Consider the following 15,727-nt stretch of genomic DNA (forward strand, 5'->3'; position numbering starts at 1 on the left):
GTTCCCGCCTTGGATTTTGTCCATGTCTAGACATTCGTGCTTGCCTGAGACTTTTCCCCCTGCCTAGCTCCCCTAAGCTGAATACAGAAAGCTTCAAAGAATGGCTTCCCCATTGGCACCTTTGTAAGAGCTTAATGACTCTTAATGATCCACCTGCGACTGCTGAAAAGGGAACGACAGAGGCAGACCGCGAGCAAGGAAGCCTGACCGTGAGTTATTTTGGCTCAACTTTATTAGTAAGAAAAATGCTATAATTTAATAGCTAAAGCCTTTTCCAACTTCTGACTTCCACAATAGTCAGATTATTGATGGTATCCCTGTAGATAATTCTCATGCGACTGAATCTGCTAATTAAACTAAATTAATCTTTGTATATATAGTTTTGGGGGCGGGTTTTTGGGAAAATAAATTACCTATTTTTGTATAAAATTCCCAACTCAGCCACACATTAATTCCTGCCTCCACAACAGGGAGCAAGCAAATAAGCCTGTGTACCCCTATTTATTAAATGTGGGCCGAGAATTAATAGCTCATTGGCCACTGGAATGACCAATCAGGTTGGCAGTCAGCCAAACCTTACCATACAAGGCAAAAGCCACAGGCCTGGACTCCAAATACAGGAGTCACATGGGCCTAGCACCAGGCAGGCACGAGCTGGGCATGTGGGGGCTTACACAATCAGGTGTCCTGGGCAGCTGACTTTATGGCACCAGGTCTGCTGTGCCCCTTTGTGCTTGTTTAATATGTTTACCTCTGGTGCAGGCAGAGAGACATGTCCAGGCAGGGTAAGGCATAAATAAGCCTGCTTTTGGGCCTACAGGCCCTCCACAACATCTCTGTGTAGTTAAAATGTATGTGATATGCATGTGGTGAAACTAACAATAATATTCTTTGAATGCTGCCTTCCTTTCAGAATATGTGACTGACATCAATTAATTTAACTTCTTAGTGGCCCAGTAATTGTAATACACAAAATAATCCTTATTCCCTGGATGAGGAAGTTGGAGGATATAAAAGTAGACATGACTGCATGTGACAGCACTGAATTTACTGTGCAGGACACCATTCATCCACAAATCTTTAAAAAAATCTTTATAGCACAGAGACTAAGATTTTTTCAGGAATAAAATGAAAGACCCACAATAGAACTAAAAAATAGATCCTAATTGTCACTTTTCATCTATCAAGGTGCTGATAAAGCATAAAGGAAAATGTGAAGCACTCTTGATATGTTTTCCCTGGAGTTAGTAGCATGCCCAGTGTTAGTATCAGCACCAGCAGGTAAGCAACATGGACCTTGACACAGGTAACAGAGGACATATCCCCTTTTCTGCACAGACTTCTGCTCAACTTGGTGCTGCCAGAACTAGCCTGGTATTAGAGACTGCAGTGTGCTGCACCCTGTATCACCAACAAAGCCCAAGACAGGGTGAATCCAAGATTACTGACTGGCAAGTTGTTCTATCATTCTAGTTTGGTATCAGAAGGGAGAAAATAAGCAACAAGTTATCAGTGCTTTCATGTGATTTAGTTTTTAAGGCCAGGATGGATGAGGCTCTGAGCTACCTGATCTAGTGTGAGATGTCCCTGCCCATGGCAGGGGGGTTGGAGCTAGGTGATCTTTGAGGTCCCTTCCAGCCCTGACAATTCTAAGATTCTATGATTTTCAGTTCAGCCATTCAATCCACAAAAATGTAGTTGTTTTTCCTCTCATCTTCAGATGTGAAAATCTGTGTGTAATGGCACTTTTTACAGCTTCTCAATTCATGTTCTATGTGGTGTTCTTGAAAACTAGCATTTGTGTGCTATGGTTTGGAGATAGAGCCTTCTCTGGTTTTAAACTGTCTGTTGCTTTGTTTGCTGAATAATTACAACTTCATGGTTTTTTTTTCACCAAACTTGTGTGTTTGGTTGTGTTCCCAGTTAAGAATGGATTGGACAAGGTAGTGTTTATTTATTTTTATCTGGCAGTAGGACAAGGGAGGTTATTCTTCCCCTGTACTCAGCACTGGTCAGGCCACACCTTGAGTACTGTGTCCAGTTCTGGCCCCCTCAATTCAAGAGAGATGTTGAAGTGCTGGAGCATGTCCAGAGAAGGGCAACAAAGCTGGTGAAGGGCCTGGAACACAAACCCTATGAGGAGAGGCTGAGTGAGCTGGGGTTGTTTAGCCTGGAGAAGAGGAGGCTCAGGGGTGACCTCATTGCTGTCTACAACTACCCGAAGGGACATTGTAGCCAGGTGGGGGTTGGCCTCTTCTCCCAGGCAACCAGCAACAGAACAAGGGGACACAGTCTCAAGTTGTGCCGGGGTAGGTATAGGCTGGATGTTAGGAGGAAGTTCTTCCCAGAGAGAGTGATTGGCATTGGAATGGGCTGCCCAGGGAGGTGGTGGAGGCACTGTCCCTTGAGGTCTTCAAGAAAAGACTGGATGAGGCACTCAGTGCCATGGTCTAGTTGAGTGGATAGGGCTGGGAGATAGGTTGGACTGGATGATCTAGGAGGTCTCTTCCAACCTGGTTGATTCTATGATTCTATGAAAAGACATACCTCTGCAAGGTAGGAAGCAGAGCTATGTCAATTTTCTTTCACTGGGTTGCCCAAAACTAGAAATGTATTTGGTCATAAAAGCAAATTATATCTCAACATTTAATAATATTTTGATTATTCAGGAGGTTTTCTTCTCAGTCTGAAGAAGGTAATTACTCAGCAATAAGGTGTAGGAGAAGCAGAAATGGAGTCATCACTTGGTTAGTGTGGCATGTCAGTTTCTTCGGGTGCTCATTTACACTGAATAGCTGAATCACAGAACCTTAGAGATTGGAAAAGACCTCAAGAGATCATTGAGTCCAACTCTCTGCCAAAGCAGGATCACCTAGGAATGCATGAATGTCCTCACAGGAATGTATCCAGTCAGGTTTTGAAAGTCTCCAGAGAAGGAGGCTCCACAACCTCTCTGGGCAACCTGTTCCAGGGCTCTGTCATCCTCACTGTAAAGAAGTTTCTCCTCATGTTGAGATGAAACCTTCTATGTTCAAGTTTGTATCCATTGTTCCTTGTCTTAATACTGTGCACCATGGAAAAGAGAGTGGCCTCTTCCACTTGATACTCACCCCTCACATATTTATACATCTTGATATGATCCCCTCTCAGCCTTCTCCAGACTTAGCAGCCCCAAGTCTCTCAGGCCCTCTTTGTAAGGGAGATGCTCAAGTCCCCCAGTCATCCATGTGGCTCTTCATTGGACTCTCTCCAGCAGGTCTCTGGAACTGGGGAGCCCAAAACTGGGCACAGTATTCCAGGTGTGGTCTCATCAGGGCAGAGTAGAGGGAGAGAAAGACCCTGACTCAAACACAGCAAATCTTAATTGGCAAGAAACAAAATACATAGTTCAACAATATTGATGAAATAATTTGTTTGAATAGTTAATAAGCAAACAGTTTAGGGTTGGTTTAGTGACCTTTTTCACCTGAGCTTTTTTGTATTATTCAACATTACCAAATCAGGTCCTGTCACTGTGATTCAATTGTTGCCTGTACAGAGCCTGATGAAATAATGAATATATTACAGACTTTGTAGTAGTTTTTAGAAAATGCTTTAATAATAGAAAATTCTAATGAACATCTACCATCAATAGTGTACTTTGTTACTAAGGCACAAAAATGGTTCCAACTTCAGAGAGCTAAAGATATTAATCACTTCTTTAATAACTCACCAGCTATTATCATTTGTATTTGAGGAAGTGTTTGTCAGCTCTTTCTGGAGATAGAGGATAAAAGACAGCTCTCTACACACCATTTAATCTTTGGAATCTAATCTGACAGTCAGCTGGGCACATGCTTAGCTGACCTGGTAAATAGTTGTATGTGTATGATTTGCTTGAATCAAACATTAGGTAGATACGGAGTGTAATCACAGATGCAAATAGGTAGAGGGTAGGCAGCAGTAACAAATCTACCTGGGCATTTTTTAGCATACCTTCTCTAAGTATAGACTCCTTTTGCTGAAAAGAAATGAGCAGGTCAGTTCAGTGCTCTCCTGGCCTTGTGTAAATTTGTCTTTTCATCTTCAAAGTACTTTCCAAACATTTATTAATTATTGTGACAACATTGCTTGAGACTAGTAGATAAATATCACCCTGCTTATGAGAAACTGAAACAGGAAGGTGGAGCAAATTGTCCAAGGCCACATGATGATTCAGCAGTGAATCAAAGATCAGAACTCAGAAGTGCCTGGCACACAGCCTGTCAGTCAGTAGGTGGCTTTAGTATTTTCCAGTTCTCTCATCTCGGGTGCCAGGGCCTCCTTTATTTCCCTTACTTTCTTCCCATTTGCCTTCTACTTCCTGCACGTCTCACTGGAGGTCAGATCATGTCTATGCTGGCATGTAGAGTCTTGAATTTTCTTTCTTCCTCCAACCTTTCCTACTCAAGGAAATGTCCAACCTTCCTGTTCTCTTAGGTCACATCTTTGGCCTGTGCATTTTAGAGCAAGCAATAAACTTGAATTGAATGTATCTGGCAATTTTAAATTTTACATATCAAATTAAATGGCTGTACATAACAGAACTGAATCACAGGAATGAGCCTCATGTCATACTTCTTTTCCTCATGTCATACTTCTTTTGATGGCTTCCTTTAAATCTCCAAGTCTAGGCCACTATGCAAAATGTTAAGGAACTGACCCATTTTATTCCAGACCATGATTCCCACAGCCAACTTCCTGACCTTAATTATCTAAGTAATAATTATGAAGACTGGCATGTACCTCTGGACAATGTGGAAGGACTCTTTGACTTCAAACTGGAAGAAGTTTGATTTAGGTTAGACATTGGGAAGAAATTCTTCCCCATGAGGGCAGTGAGGCACTGGAACAGGCTGCCTGGAGAAGTTGTGGAGGCTCCAAGCCTGGAAATGTTGAAAGCCAGGTTGGATGGGGCATTGAGCAACTTGGTCTAGTAGGAGGTGTCCCTGCCCATGTCAGGGAAGTTGGCACTGGATCATTTTGAAGGTGACTTCCAACCCAAACCATTTTGTGATTCTTTATGATTCTTACCTTCCTAATGAGTAGCTCCTTCAGTTATTTCTACAACCTGCTACTCACTACAACAGCACAAGCTTTTGGAGTAGATGATCTCTAAGGTCCTTTTCCACCCATGTTATTCTAAGCTTGTGCATTGTAGAGCCCTGATTTTCTCCTTTAACACTGCCTTTAAAAAATAAGTCAGGACATACTCCCCATTGAGACTCCATCCAAGGGTTCTGATTGCTCCAAGCATTTATCCTGGAGGAAGTAAGGCTAAATACTCTGGCCATCTGTATTGCAGCTAAGCACTACTGTTTTGAGCGGTTGGCTGTAGGCTTTGTAGGCTTTTCCAGTGAAAAATCCTGGACACAAAGACTGGATGGGAAATTGGAAAAACTGCACGTGACTCTCCCTGAACCCCAGTTCTTCCTCCCTGAACCCCAGTTCTTCCACGCTGTAGCTGTAATACTTAGTACAGGAGTGCTGCTAAGTCTCAACATAGGAATGCTGCCGAAGTACACACAACTCAAAATCTTACCGTGATGTTAAACACATGCTGGCCTAAAAAATCATCTCACCCTCAGAAGGGTTTTAGAGAGAATTTGATCTGTTTTTCTAAATGTAGGTCTAGTACCACCTGAGGTGACAGAAGTCTCTCAAACGAGATGCCTGTCTTTAGACAGACTTAACCGTGTGTAGCCTGTAGTCACTGGGAAGTTTATCAGCTGCATTAATCTCCATTTTGAAACTTGTTATGCAGAAGAGTGTAAACCTTGTTTTGCAACAAGAGGTAGGAAATCGATTGCTGTCAGTAAGAATGTGGTCAAAAGAAAAGGACTACAGAAGAAAGGAATTCGCAAATGAAAAAGCTGCGCTCCTCAGGATGTATGTGAATGTTGTGTAAATAGGCATTAGTTAGAGGTTTCATTGTGTCAGTGTTTTCTTTGATAATTATACGTTGCAACAACTCTTCTGTTTGTTGGCAGTGTCAAATACATCACAACAATGCTTCTGACCGTGTCTGACATCCAGTATTGCACCTTCACTGAAGAAACATCCTCTGCCTGTTTATCCTGTGTAATTTCCCAACCACTTTGGAGCCCTGCACTTAACTGACTTTGGCATGGACTCTCATCCCCAAAGCACTTAGGAGCACGTGCATAATAAATACTTCACTATTTCTACTAAATACAGGAATGGGCAATTATGTGATTTTGCAGGAGTGAAGGCATAATTAGTGAGCAACCAACCCACAGATTTAAGACTACTTGACATTTACCTTGAAAAGCAACCTAAGGTGATCCTTGTCACAATGAAGCAGAACCCTGCCTCAGCCCCTATTCAGGTCAGAATAAAAATAATCAACATACTGGCCTGCATCAGGAACAGTGTGGCCAGTAGGACAAGGGAGGTTATTCTTCCCCTGCACTCAGCACTGCTCAGGCCACACCTTGAGTACTGTGTCCAGTTCTGGGCCCCTCAATTCAAGAAAGATGTTGAGGTGCTGGAATGTGTCCAGAGAAGGGCAACAAGGCTGGTGAGGAGCCTGGAACACAAATCCTATGAGGAGAGGTTGAGGGAGCTGGGGTTATTTAGCCTGGAGAAGAGGAGGCTCAGGGGTGATCTTATTACTGTCTACAACTACCTGAAGGGACATTGTAGCCAGGTGGGGGGTGGCCTCTTCTCCCAGGCAACCAGCAATAGAACAAGGGGACACAGTCTCAAGTTGTGCCAGGGTAGGTATAGGCTGGATGTTAGGAAGAAGTTCTTCACAGAGAGAGTGATTTCCCATTGGAATGGGCTGCCTAGGGAGGTGGTGGAGGCACCGTCCCTGGAGGTCTTCAAGAAAAGACTGGATGAGGCACTTAGTGCCATGGTCTAGTTGATTGGCTAGGGCAGGGTGATAGGTTGGACTGGATGATCTTGGAGGTCTCTTCCAACCTGGTTGATTCTATGATTCTATGATTCTATTGGGAGACATTTGAAATCTCTTTATCTTGCTGTTGTTTCACTTTTTCCACATGTGAACCCATGCAGTGTCATGTAAGAATATAGCTCATATACAGCTGGTCTTTGCAGTACCAGCAAAGTACAGCCTGTTGGTTAGATTATTTTTCTTCTGATAGTTGTTTGAAGTTGTTTGAAATTATTTGCCCATTTTCCTGACACTGATATTGTGGGAAGCAATTCTGCCTAATTCATATCCACCTCTGCTATTAAGGCAGGCTGATGGAGCTGGGTTTGTTCAGTCTGGAGAAGAGAAGGCCCCAGGAAGACCTAATTGCAGCCTTCCAGTACCTGAAGGGGGCCTACAAGAAGGCTGCAGACAGACTGTTTGCAGAAGGCTGCAGAAAGACTGTTTGCAAAGGCCTGCAGTGATAGCAGTCTTAATGATCTGATTGTATGTATTAATTTAACCTCAATTTAAGGGTAATTGACTCGTTAGCACTTATTTTTCATGATGTGTTCTTCTGGGGATATCTAATTAGATACGAGCCTTTCCCAAAGTCAGATCAATGTTGCATTTTCAAATTAATAGGATTGGTATTCAACCTTTTCTTCTTCACATGCTGTGACTCTACTTGGTGGATCTGTAATGGAGCTTAGTTACAATTCCCCTGAAAAAGAGGTCCACAGCCTGCAGTTCAAGAAACTAAGTGCTGAGGTCGATGAATTTGCTGTGATAGAATTGTTGAGATTGGAAGTGACTCTTGGTGGTCTAGTCCTACATGCTGTTCACAGTAGGTTCCAGAGCATGTTGCTCAGGGACTTTTTTGTGCTGGGCACCCTTGGAACAAGAATTCCCCAGCCTTTCTGGGCCATGTATTCCAGTATTTGACCACCTTTGTGGTAAAAAAAAATTCTTACACCTACCAGAATTTCTCATGTTCCAGCTTGTGTTTGTTGCCTCTCATCCTGTTACTGTGCATCTGAGAAGAGTCTGGCTCCATTGTCTTCATGTCAAGATGTGTTTTGAGCCTTCTCTAGTGTGAATAGGCCCAGATCCCTCAGCCTCTCTTCTTATGTGGTGTGCTTCACCCCCCTGAGTATATAGGTGCCTTTCACTGAGCTCATTCCAATCTATCAATGTTTTCTCTTGTCCAGAGGAACCACAAACTGCTCACAGTACTCCAGACACAGTTTCACAGGTGCCAAACAGAGGAAAGGAGCAGTTCCTGGGCCCACTGACTACACTTGTTAAAACAGGTCAGGGGGCAGTTAACCTTCTTTGCTGCAAAAATACCCTGCTTCATGCTCAACTGATTTATGTTCAACTTGTTGTTGAACAGGCCTCCCTCATCCATTTCCTCGAAGATGCTTCTCATACAGTTGTTCCCTAGCCTGTCCTGTCGACTAGAACTACTCCAGCCCAGTTAGAAGACTTCACATTTGCTTCTGGTGAACTTTTTGTTGAAATTTTGACCACAGTAGGCACTTATATTGGAAGTTGATTTTCCTAATTATTGAAGTGCCTCACAGTTTGGGCCACTGAGCATAATTGCTCCATGAAAAATTGTACTTTAGCCAGCTATCTAGGTTAGAGTAACAGTCATTCCATCCATTTGGGAGTGCTAGCCATAATAACAGGGTGGAAAAGCATAGAGCAAGATAACAGTGAGCTATCAGTCATATTTGTGCTTTCTTGCTAGCTTGAATTAAGGTAATGAGTAGATTAAGATACTGACAAAACAAAAAAAAAAAGGAGAAAATACCTCTGCCAATACTTCAAGCCACATTTCAGTTCCGATAGAGCAATGTTGCACAGAGCTGAAACTGAGGGCTGTGACCATCGCTATGACCAAAGCTTCTCTTTTTGAAGAACATTCTGAGGCAGAGGGGTCTGCATCTTGTTGCTGAGCACAGATCCATAAATATACTGGTACTATGTGGGATACTGAAGGGAGTCTCTCTGGCAGCATCTCTGCTACGATTTGGGCCATGGGGGTTATTAATCAGACAGGGGAGTGCTTCCCTTGGTATTACCTTAACTGTCACTTCAGATGAGTTGGAGAATTAACAGAATAATATTCACAAAATCACAGAGCCTTTAAGGTTGGAAGAGACCTCCAGAGATCATCGAGCCCATCCCCTCTGCCAAAGCAGGATCCCCTAGGGTAGTTCACACAGGAATGTATGCAGGCAGGTTTTGAAAGTATCCAGAGAAGGAGACTCCACAAACATTATGGGCAGCCTGTTGCAGTGCCTGTTCCTTCACCCTCACTGTAAAGAAGTTTCTCCTCACGTTAAGGTGAAATCTTCTGTGTTCAAGTTTGTAGCTGTTGCTCTTTGTCTTATTGCCGCTGACTACCAAAAAGAGATTGGCCCCAGCCACTTGACGCCCACCCTCACATATTTATACACCTTGATCAGATCTCCTCTCACCCTTCTCTTCTTCAGACTGGACAGCTCTAGGTCTCACTCCATAGGGGAGATGGTCAAGTCCCTCAATCATCCTCATAGCTCTCCACTGGACTCTTTTCAGCATGTCCCTGTCTCTCTTGAACTGGGGAGCCCAAAACTGGACACAGAATATTAAAATGGAGCCACTCTAAAAGAAATCTTGGAGAAAACAGGTTTTCTTTTAAATTTTTTAATTGAATATTAATACTCAGTACCTTGTAAGAGACAAGCCTGAAGATGGACAAAGCTTTCTATGGGAACAGCTTTACCTGACTGAAATAATAACTGGCTGGTATTTACTAGTGTTAGTGAAGCTATGTACCATCAGTGACCAGAAGGCATTGAGTCTGATGGGTAAATTACTCTGTGAAAGCTAAGACTAGAAGTGATGAGAATTGAAAGGCAATTGTGCAACAATGGCTAATTACTAGATGGATTGTTAAGGATAATTGATACAGTGCTAACACCAAAGGATTATATGAATTGACATTGCAAAAGGGGAAAAGATGGCTTATTAGTTCTTAGTAAGATATGGCAACTTAGTTAATCTCTATCTAGCAGCAAGCCCAGTCAGATGGCAGTAGAAGGTTTCTCTCAGCCCTATAAATGCGTGCCAGAATCACCTGTGCAGGTTTTGTTGAGGATTTACTTGGCTCAATGCCAGCCCAGCTCACATGTATGTCACCCTTTATACCAGTTAAGGGCTCCACCCATATTCAGCCACCTGCAACATTGGTGGCTACTGAGGTGGATGTTATTTCACAGAATCATAGAATAGCTTAGGTTGGAAGGGACCTCAGACATCACCTACTGCAACCCCCCACTACACATCTTATCTAGACTGGGTTGCTCAAGGCCTCATATTGGCCTTGGGCACCTCCACTGAGGGGGCATCCAACATGTGTATGTTGGATCTCAAGAGCCTTTTATGTGCTTGATTTTAAGCCTTGGCAATTTGCATTCCATCTCCCTACCTCCAGAGAGTCCTGCTTCCAGCTGCAGCTTGCCCTCTCTCTCTTCTCCCTCCATGTGGTATGTATTTGTTCTAGATTAAGCTTCCCAGAGCCCAAAAGCTTAACAGAACAATATAATAATAGGATGCCTCCCCCTTTTTGGAAAGAATTAGGTATAGGGGGTGGAAGGGTATGAAAACACCCAAAGAATGGTCTTGCTTCAATTTGGAAGTTAAAAAAACCCCAAACAACAAACAACAAAACTTTAACAGTAAATAAAAGGTATTTAAGGTAAGAGGAGTTACAAAAAGGTATAGGGAAGGGAAACAAGGTACAAAATATATATACAACCAGATTGATGGCAGTAGATGGAGTAGATTCACAAGGTGGTTGTCCAGCCGTGTGGTAGGGTGGCCACGCGGCAAAATCAGGAGCAGCAGGAACCAGAGTGCTGCTGGCAGGCAGGCAGGGCAAAGAGAAAGATAAACAATAAGTTTCTTTGTTTTTGTAGGAGGTCTAGAGAGGAAGTGAGACTGAGCTCCAGCAGCCTTAACCCTTTGCAATGGTACTTCTGGATCATGGTGGTCTTCAGCTTTTGCTTCAGCTCCATGCTCAACAGCTGGTAGTAGATTTGTGCAACTGCAGAAGTGCTCCGATTAAAGATTTTATTTACTAATACGTGTCAACACAAGAAGGACATGAACCTCATGGAGCATGTGCAGTGGAGGGACATGAAAATTATTAGGGGGCTGAAGCACCTGTCCTATGAGGACAGGTTGAGGGAGCTGGAGTTGTTTAGGATGGAGAAGAGAAGGCTCTGGGGAGACCTAGTTGCCATCTTCTAGCACCTGAAGGGGGTCTACAAGAAGGATGGAGAGGGACTGTTTATGAAGGTCTGCAGTGATAGAATGAAGGGTAACAGTTTGAAATTAGAGAAGATTTAGATTGGATGTTAGGAGAAAGCTCTTTACAATGAGGGTAGTGGAACACTGGAGAGGATTGCCCAAAGAGGTAGTTGAGCCCCCATCCCCGATATACAATGTGAGGCTCAACAGGACTCTGTGCAGGCTGATCTAGTTGAGGATGCTCCTGCTGACTGCAGAGGAGGTTGGACTGGATGACATTTGGAAGTCCCTTCCAAGCCAGGTGATTCTGTCATCATGTAATTCAGAGTGCTTCTTTTACTTTATGCTTTGCCTTCTGAAAAATGCCTTTAAATATTCAGGTGGCTAATGTGAGCAGATGTGAATGTTTGATGCCCAAAGACAAACGTGTTTTTATAAAGGTTGTTCTGGGAGACACCCAGAAACAGAAGTTGATAGTGCAACTGAAGCTCTTCTAACGGATTTCTCTCTTCCTGCTGCAGGGTCACTGATACTCCAGACTGTTCAGTTCAGACTAATGGCAGGCCAAAAGAAGCTTTTATTTCCTAGTTCTCTTCTAAAAGGTCTTTCAATATGGTCTTAAAAATAGGCATTTTTATTTGAATTTCAGTGGGAACTAAAGATGTCTGAAGTTTCAAGTGTGTTTTTAAAGTGTTTTTTGGGGGGCTTTTTTGCATGGAATCAGAATAAAATATTGCTAAAATGTGAACAGGGATGTCAAAATCTGCCTTCCTTAGAAGTCAACCATACTTCAGGAGGAGCTGTTGAAGAGAAGAACACCTCTTACTTATGACAGGGCTTCTTTTTAAGAGATAAAATAACACCTGACTTGCTTTCACATTTGATTTTATTATAAATGTCATAATTCCTGAAAGCTGAATTAAGAAATAAAGGCAAAATTCATAGGTATTAGAGGGCTGTAAAGAAAATAATGAATCCAAATGTTTCCATATTGCACACTAAAATACAGACGTGAAAGAAAATGCTCTTCACTAAGCACTGTTGTATTGTTCAGTAACAGAACAATGACACCCTGTAGGAGACAAACTGCAGTAAATTCTAATGAAGAAACCAAATAAAATGAGCTTAAATTGCAGATAGGTTGTTATCTTAACCTCCAGGCTCATTTCAGGCTCTTCCTCTGTAACACAGTGTTCCAGATCAAGTCAGTTAATTCCTACTCCTGAGAATGGATGTTCAGTATGATACAGGGAGCTTGCAGACATGCGACAGTTGACATTTAAGTGTGAAACATCCACTTGTTCCCAGCAGATGTAGTGTTTTCCTTTCTTTTAATTACTTTTTATCCTCATTTGGTACAAGATGCTTTCCTTATCTGTGCTTTGGGTACAGTGTTTTCTTGTGACTGAGAAAGATTGGGCAGCAGAAGTCTCTTACTGAAACAAGTTGTCACGTAAGACAGGACTTACAGCAAGTTGTTTTGCTACTACTTAATTGATCACTTTTCAGTTACAAGCATCTTAGTTTGGTCAGTGTGAGCACAGAGCTGGAGTATTGTATAAGCTAGCTAATTCTGGCCTCTCCAAATAAACTTCTTAACTTGGTAGAGATTCTGGATGGTTTTCCCACAAGATTTTGTCACAGAAGGCTTGCTCTGGCTGTGGAAGTGATGGTTGTTTAGGTTAAAAGGATCACAGTCAGTCATCCAGCCCTGAGAGACAGGAGCTGTCATTCTGAGAGAAATCCATTAGGAGCATCACAGCATGGATCCTGGAGAAAGTGGGAGAGAAGACATTTACTCAGTGAGAGTTAGTATGTGTAGATACTCAGATTACTTAATTGAAGTGAAATGAACAACTCTGGAGTATAAAGCCTCTCTTCTGAAAGGAAGCAGGACCCCTAAAACACCTAGGAGACTTTTATCTGCCCTATCTCTTTTGTGTTTCCCTGTGTAAGTGCATTGCAAACTGAACTCTGAGTGTCAGCTGATAGAGAGATGGGACTTCTGATAAGTGAGTGTGTGAGGTTATGAGTACAAGAGGCACAGCTTTCTGTGCTGGAGTCATAGCAGGAGGCAGTTTAGTAAAGGCTTCTGTCCTTCCTCCTTGAAAAGACACAGATTATATGTGCGTTCTTTACAGTTTTGCTTGGCTTTGTGTAAGCGAAATGAGTAAAAACCCTCTTTGCACAGGAGGGCTGCCTTAATGAAGGATGCTAACACCATGATAATTACACTTCATGAAACCTCTCAGCTGACTGTAAGATCTGAGCTTACATGAGGTCTCTCACTATTATTCACGCCACTTTGGTTAAACCATGATGACTTTTGTGGGTATTATTTCGTAAAATTGCTATTGCTCTAGATTCAGCAGCTCTATTACAAGCACAAGCTTAAAGAAGCTACCACTGATGTGGGCACTTTAAAGTCAAAACATATCCTGTCTTATTTTTCAAGGGATGATTTTCCTGGAAGTGTATCTTTGAATATTCTTGGCATCATAGTTACGCACTTAGCAATAATTAAAACATGTTCAGTTGTTTACATCTCGCAGTTAATTGTTGCCTTTGTCACCCGACAAGTTAGAGAGTGTAACTTTTTTCATCTCTGGATGCTAGAAAGCTTCTGAAAGTGAATCCAGTAGTTAACATCTCTTCACTCAATAACCAGAGAGATGGCATTAGTCATATATTTTTAAAAGGGCATAAGGAATTTGTCCACTGAAAAACTTTGGCTAAGTAGACTATAAGATATATATTTATCTCATTAATCCCTGTGCATCTCCAGTAGTGAGCTGTAGGAGTTAGGAGACTTCTATGAAGAATAAAACAGTAAATAGAAAATCTCAAAACATTTCCTTACATGAAAGAAAGAAACAAAGCAAAGATAGATTGTGCTATCTAATAATCTGGACAAGTAGTAATAAAAGAAAGGATTCCACCTTCTTCCCATAGGAAAAGCAGAGTGTAGTTAAGAATGGGAAACATCAAGTTACTCATTAGAAGGCTAGGGCTGCCCACAAACATCTGGTTGGCTTCATGTTCTGGCCAATGCTTCTGCACCTACTGATTGCTCTGGTTGTAAAGGAAGAATCCAATCCCATTCACTAATAGCTCTGAAAAATCACAAGCTGTTACTTGCAAACCTAACCACCATCTGAAAGCAGAATTTCTGAATCTAAAGACACCTCTTGGCAACCTGTGTTCAGACAAAACTATCTATTATCTCAAGAATCTCACTTTTTTTTTGTCTCTGCTTCCACTCTGCCAGTGACAATTAGTCAGAGCTGGGCTCAAAGTCACAGCTCCTATGCTGTTCCAGTGTGTAAATGATTACTGCAAGACTGATGAGTCGGGTCCATACCAGGTAGAACTGGTAACTCTTCTCATCCAGCTTCCAGCTATCAAACACCTCCTTAAATGCATCAGAAGTCTGTAAATACTGTGGTGAAAAGCCTTGGGTCAGCCAGCCAACATAAAACAAGAGCTGCAGCTTCAGAAATACCCACAAGGGCTTCACAATCAATCTAATAAAATTTGGATTTGGTGGAATATTAGTAAGAGTACTGGAGACATTTTTAGCAGTGTCCTTGTGAAAAAGTGCTCAAGCTACTGTATTAGCTTTAACATGGGTGTTGCAAAGGATATTCTGCTGTTCCCTGTTTGGCAGGGAAATAAACCTGAGTACACACTTGTTTTAATGGAGTGGGGCAAGAACACCCAGCAAAGTGTAGACAAAATATGGATTTCCTTTATCTGCCAGCTATGGCCTTGTAGCTGTATGCCTAGGATCTCTGGACATTCAGCAGGCAAGTTGTTAAAATATATGGACAGATGTAAGGAATTCTGGGTGGTACCTACTGTACCTGTAGGTCATGTCAGATGTGCAGTGACCCTGGGACGTGTACGACCTCAGCATATGAACCTCATGGTCTAGCTGTGCTGTGCAAATCATATGGGGTTGGAAAGGACCTCTGGAGATCATCCAGTCTAACCTCTCTGCTACAGCAGGGTCACCTAGAGCAGGTTGCCCAGGATCACGACGTCCAGGCAGGTTTGGAATCTCTCCAGAGAAGGAGACTCCACAACCTTTCTGGGCTGCCTGCTTCAAGGCTCCAGCACTCTCATAGGAAGTATTTTACCTCATGTTTAGGTGGAACCTCATGAGTTTTAGTTTGTGCTGGTTGCGCCCTGTTCTCCTGCTGGGTGCTACTGAGTCTGGCCCCATTCTCTTGGCCCTGACCCTTTAACACATACTGAGCATTGAAAAGTTCTCCCCTCCATCTGCTCTTGCCCAAGCTAAACAGCTACAAGTCAGCCTTCCCTTACCAACAGTTTAGTACAGACTAGGTCAGACGGCAGATCTAGCTAGTCTAGTAACCAGACTGTGACAGCAGCCAGAAGTGCTACTATGACAGGAGTGGAAAAGGTGCAGGTCAGATGTGCTGTCCTATGAGGAGCACTACAGACATAGTGCTCCCTGGGGCTGTGGTTGCCTTCCTGCCTAAG

The sequence above is a fragment of the Pogoniulus pusillus genome, chromosome 2 (assembly GCF_015220805.1).
Source record: "Pogoniulus pusillus isolate bPogPus1 chromosome 2, bPogPus1.pri, whole genome shotgun sequence".
Lineage (NCBI taxonomy): Eukaryota > Metazoa > Chordata > Aves > Piciformes > Lybiidae > Pogoniulus > Pogoniulus pusillus.